Source organism: Pseudomyrmex gracilis, unplaced genomic scaffold (assembly GCF_002006095.1).
Source record: "Pseudomyrmex gracilis isolate BER0280 unplaced genomic scaffold, ASM200609v1 scaffold_1639, whole genome shotgun sequence".
NCBI lineage: Eukaryota > Metazoa > Arthropoda > Insecta > Hymenoptera > Formicidae > Pseudomyrmex > Pseudomyrmex gracilis.
The window spans coordinates 7125-12664 of record NW_018022223.1 but is presented as its reverse complement, the minus strand read 5'-3'; the positions used below and the strand labels follow the sequence as shown (position 1 = coordinate 12664).

The 5540-nt window shown below is 30.4% G+C and overlaps 1 long non-coding RNA gene across 1 annotated transcript; it reads right to left on the bottom strand.

The window, feature by feature from the left end:
- Positions 1 to 1595: 1595 nt before the first annotated feature.
- On the bottom strand, positions 1596 to 2973 carry LOC109862339. The gene is made up of 3 exons (XR_002251127.1): positions 2860 to 2973; positions 1911 to 2099; positions 1596 to 1765 (listed from the first exon to the last, which is right to left on the bottom strand). It is a non-coding gene; the product is annotated as an uncharacterized LOC109862339 (long non-coding RNA).
- Positions 2974 to 5540: the final 2567 nt, after the last annotated feature.

Genomic DNA, 5540 nt, shown 5'->3' with positions numbered 1-5540 from the left:
CATGTTAAAGCTATGGCAACAATAATATATTATTGAATCAACTATAAGGCGCATTGTTAAAATAACTATAAAAAAATAGTTGGCACCTTAAATCACTATAAATTATAGTGAAATTGTGATAACTGCAACTATTTTTTTCTCTCAGTGCGTGCGTACGTCTTAACTTGTGTTCAATTGTAACTGTGTCCGATTGTCTCAGTTCTGTGTCTGTGTCTTGTCGTGTGCGATTGAGTCTGTGTTTGATTTACACATTTTGCCGTATCCGTTCCGTCGTGTGTCTATCTGAGACTCACCCAGAAATTTATAGTTTATTGTATAGTGATACTCAAAAGTGACGTTCTTGTGATAAACAAACAATAAAAAAATATAGTTATAAGTAAAATAGTCATAAGGTAAAATCGAAAACAAGAAGCATCTTTATCCAGAGAAACATAAAGTGTTAAACTGTTGACCTGCTCTTCTCTAATATAAATAAATTTGCGTTTTAGAGTTATAGAGTTAAACGTAGAAAATGACGATACCATATATACTCATAAATATATACATATACATATGTATACATAGTATCTAATACATACCTATGATCTGATACTAATTTTGGATCTTAATAAAAATGTAAAAAAGTAATATTACAACAGTGGTACATGGACGTGTTACGATAGTGTAAGTATATATTAGTAGGATAAAGTTTATTATAAATACTATTGGCGTGTAACAAACCATTTAAGTTACAAGTTTAAACGACTATGATAATGTATGAATTACCTGATCAATAATATACACTCCATAATATGTTGAAAAACCTTCCATAAACCAAGAATCAGACCGTTTCAATGTAGGTAACCAATCACTAAACATTTCTTGTATTACATTACGTGCTATTAAACATGTTACCTTTTCTTGTTGTGCAAGTGAATCTAGTTCTTCATCGTATGTAATTTCAGCTTCACTGAAAAACATTGGTCTTAGTGCAATCGTGTCATTTTTGGTACATCTATAAACTCGTTGTATTGTCTTGAGTAGTATCTTACTTGAAGAAAACTTGATTTTTAGTTATTATACTTTTGTAATGGCTAGACTTTATTGGAAGTGCTACATAAATCACACGTGACCATGATACATTTCTCCAAGTGTGTTTAACATGTTGCTTGATATTTGTAATAATAAATTCTGCATATGACATTTGATTTTTCACCTGTACTCTGTTTAGTATAATATCTTCCTCAAAAAAATAAAAGGAATTAGCTACGATAGAAGGTACGACTGCTATTGCTACTAAATGAGTAGACATTATAGACGAAGGGGGAAAGTATGTATTTCTTTCAAGACGTGTATCACCAGGCATATGTGAAAGAGCTATTTCATCGATGTTGTGGGAAATTCGAATACTAAATGTGGCCTTAATTGCTGGGTTTTTCCAATATGGAAATATCCATTCAGCGGGAATACGTGGCAAAATTAAATATCTGTGTAGTGAAAANCGNGAGTGCTAAAGATAANTTGTTNCAGTACTTGTCAANATATNTATAANTCATAGTGCAACANAACAAAAGTAATACTAAATAATGTTTCAAGTTAGTATGCACTTACTTCGNTTNTTCAGATTTCTGTTCATGTGATGAAACAGTAGCAACTTTGTCTAAAATACAACTATATACCGCATTTATCCAGTATATTCCGGGTTGTAGATATGTTATTGAGGGTGTTAAGTCCCACAATATGTGATTCACTTGAAAAACTTTAATGAGTATAATATTGGATTGATCTTTCGTCAAAAATGACACCGACGTTGTCCAAAACAAAGAAGTAAGATTATCACGTCTTAATATATTATTACTAATAGCAGTAATTTCCGGTGCATCACAATAACGTCCGAAATTTAATTTTATAGGTGACTGTACACAGCTTACGTTTATTTTGACGCGAGTCTCAACGGTAAGAGAGTTATTTTGTATTAGCGGAAAAATCTCCATTTCATAGGATATCGGTTTTATGCATTGCAATTCTTCAGATAAAGTCTCATCCGTGGAAGAAGCAATTTCGATTAGAAATATTAAGCATAAAGTACCACAGAATGTAAGCATTTGCGTAATGTGCATCTATAAAAGTAAATTGGTTGTTAAACAAGAAATATGCAAATAAAAGCGCAACAACGGATTTAAATTGTATAAAATAAATGGTTGCGTTTAGCAAAACAAGCTGCTCTGTAGTAATCAAATATAATTGGCTCTTACTTTTAGAACTATTTACGTAACGTCGAATATTGACAAGACAACAACTTAACGTTTGTTTTGCTAAACGCGGTCATAAATTGCGTTTTCAAATATTATTGTTACCAACAGATGTGTATAACCATTATTATTAGTATGTTTATCACTATGCTAAGATGTCCTTGTTTATCGCTTGCATATACACGTATACACATACATTCACATAATATTTGTCATGGGTTCATTTAGTTGCTATACAGAAGAACGATAGAAGAAAAACGAGTCCAAAGTTTGTGAAACGTTTATGACAAAATATCATTTCAACGAACAAAGCTATATTCTACAGTAAACTGTTCACATTTGTTAAGCGCGTTTTATTAATATAATATGGCACACATTGCAAATTACATCAGTGCAAAAAAGAATTTAAAATGTAGTAGTATTCATGGAATCGTAATGTACGGAGTAGAGTGACAAATATTATAAGTCGTATAATAAATAAGAAAATCGAGTAGATATATTTCTTTTATATATAAAAAACAAAAAACGAATTTCATATTTTGGTAGGGTGTAATGTGAAAGATAGAAGGTACATTTGCCAACAAATATTGATATTTAACAAATAATGTACAAGCTTTTGTTGACTTACCATATTTAAGACAATAATCTCATCAATTAAAATATGAAAATTGGAACACAAGAATTCTCATTATACAGGGTCACAAAAACGAGGTGTCGAAAGATATCTGCGATCTTGCCTGTTTGAAAGATACTCGATAACTACAAGACAGTTGTTTTCGTGAAGTAAGAAATATATATCGCGATGAAAACATCTGTATTGTGAAAAACATCTTACTTAGAGTGTATGTCATGTAGATACATATAGAGACAGTGCCGTATTAAGAAAGGTGTAAAGAAAGCGGTACGTCTCGATCGCTTTCTTAACAAAGATTCGATGGAACAATATAGACCTGCAATTTCAATGCTTACAGTTCGATTGTTGTTTAATGTAATACAACAATTTCATTTATTCCTACTTCTCCTACTTGCGTAATAGACAGAAAATGTTGTTTCAATCAATTCTGCGTTTCTTGTTTATCAAAAATTACTAGAGGCGTTGATGTAAAATAAAAAACTTGCTTTGTTTTTTTTGCTTATGAGTAATGCGCTTTGTTTTTCTTTGAAATAATTACGTAGCACACAAACGTACAAATTGTTCACACTTTTATATTTACAGTTTGTAACACAGACAATTGTGCAAATAATTAGACAAATAATTTACGATCAAGTTAGTATTTTGTTTGTATTTTTAAAAAATTATTTGGTTAAAAAAATGTAAAACGTAAAAAAAAGTAAAGATTCTTACAAGAGTAAAACAATTATTTGGTAGTTATTTAAATTATTATCGAAGTAATCTTATAAAGAATAAGGGAAAAAGACTGCACCGGTAGCTGTCTTTTCTTACTACGCTACTGTATAAAGGTAGGTTTCGTAGTTTGGCGATATTCTGTTCTATAGAAATGCCGCGTTTTATAAATCGCGATATACAAAGCTCGCATAAGCGCGCATAATGAAGAAACAAAGTACTTAGTCTTCATTACAATATGTAAATCGCGTTCAATTGAATTCGCGGTCTACGAAAGTTATCTTTACTGATAGAAATATGGTTAGTGATAAAACTATGACTTTTGAAATGTAAATATTCACTGTTTATTATGCGATAACGTTCATATTCGAAATGTTTTATTTGAGATAATCAATTCAATATTTGTTTTTTTGAAACAACTACAGTGAATAAACTATAAACAAATTGTTAAACTATTTAAAAGTGAGTGCAGCACAGACTCAAAGAGGATTACATTTGTTCTGTCTACGATTGAAAGTGATTGTTGCTTTGTAAGTGTTTCATACATCTAGGTTTATGGATACGTAATGTTGAAAGCAGCAACTGCGATTATGTCGGAAAAAAGTTTCATGGTTTGGCTGCTCTCAGGTTTTTCTGTGACATATACTTAAATCAGAGCAAAAAAACGCCTGCAAACTACACTAAGTTCAATGAAAAATGTAAAGTAAAACGAACAAACACTTGTTCGGTTTGCGTATATCTCATATCAAAAAGCCATCTTACTTTACAGCCATTGGATGTTAGCGAGTATCCCGCCAATTTAACACAAACCGTTATCTCTACTTTGCACTCTTTACTTTTCTTATGCAAAGACCGATTTTCTTTTTTTGCTGAACTCAGGAAAGATTGTCACATACACAAAGAGAAATCAAATAATACAATATAATGATCTTTAATCAGGGTTTTTGATCACCTTCGCTTTTGATTGATACTTCGATGTAAATCTGTAGAGTTAGCTGCGGTAAAGAAGAGCGCTATTTTATCTCGCTTTATTTTATTGCATATTAGATATAATACAAAGATAGAATGACGCAATAATTCTGATAGCGCGATCTTTTATCTGTCGATAAAATTTTAACTAGAGCTGCGGCTTAAATTCGAATAACAGTGTGATTCGGATATCCGGATATTCGAATATAATATATACGTACGAATAAACTTCAATCAACGGATAGTATTCGAATATCCGGATACTTTGTGCAGCGAATAGTACGAATAGTACTATTCGAGTTATTCGAATATCCGTATTATCCGGATATTTCGATATACTCAGTAGCGTATAAACTAGTTTGGGACCTTTCAGTACTCGGAGACAGAAATGTGATCACAAAATTAAAAAAGTCTATTACAAATATAAAAATAACGATATTTATTGTTCAAGAATTTATACTTGTCATTTACGAGTAAGTTTGCTTTAATGCTGATATTATATTATAAAAGATAAAGAAATAACTCTACTTTGTCTTCGTACATATTAACATATAAATCTAAATGCATAAATATTTAAAAGTTTCATAAAATCGTACATAGAATTGTGCACATCTATACACATAACTGTATATGAATATGAAATTGTATGTAAGTACATATGTGAGTAAATATAAAATCATGTGTATATTTATTAATTACTATCAATTTAAAACAACTTGATCAATAATAGTTTGATTATAGCTGAGAGATGTGCGATTGTCGTTTTTTATTTGGTGCGTACTACTTTTGATTATTTTACGGTTTTGCTTTCTCATTGTACAAAACTTTCACATCTACAATTTGTTAATAAATACAGGAAAAAGAAGCCGATACAATCAAAAAACTAGATGTTTGTGTTTGAAAAAGTTTATTTAAATATTTACGTCAAATTTTTTATTCAATTTTCAGATCTTTTTCAGTGACAATTTAAATGTATAATTATAAATAAATATTCA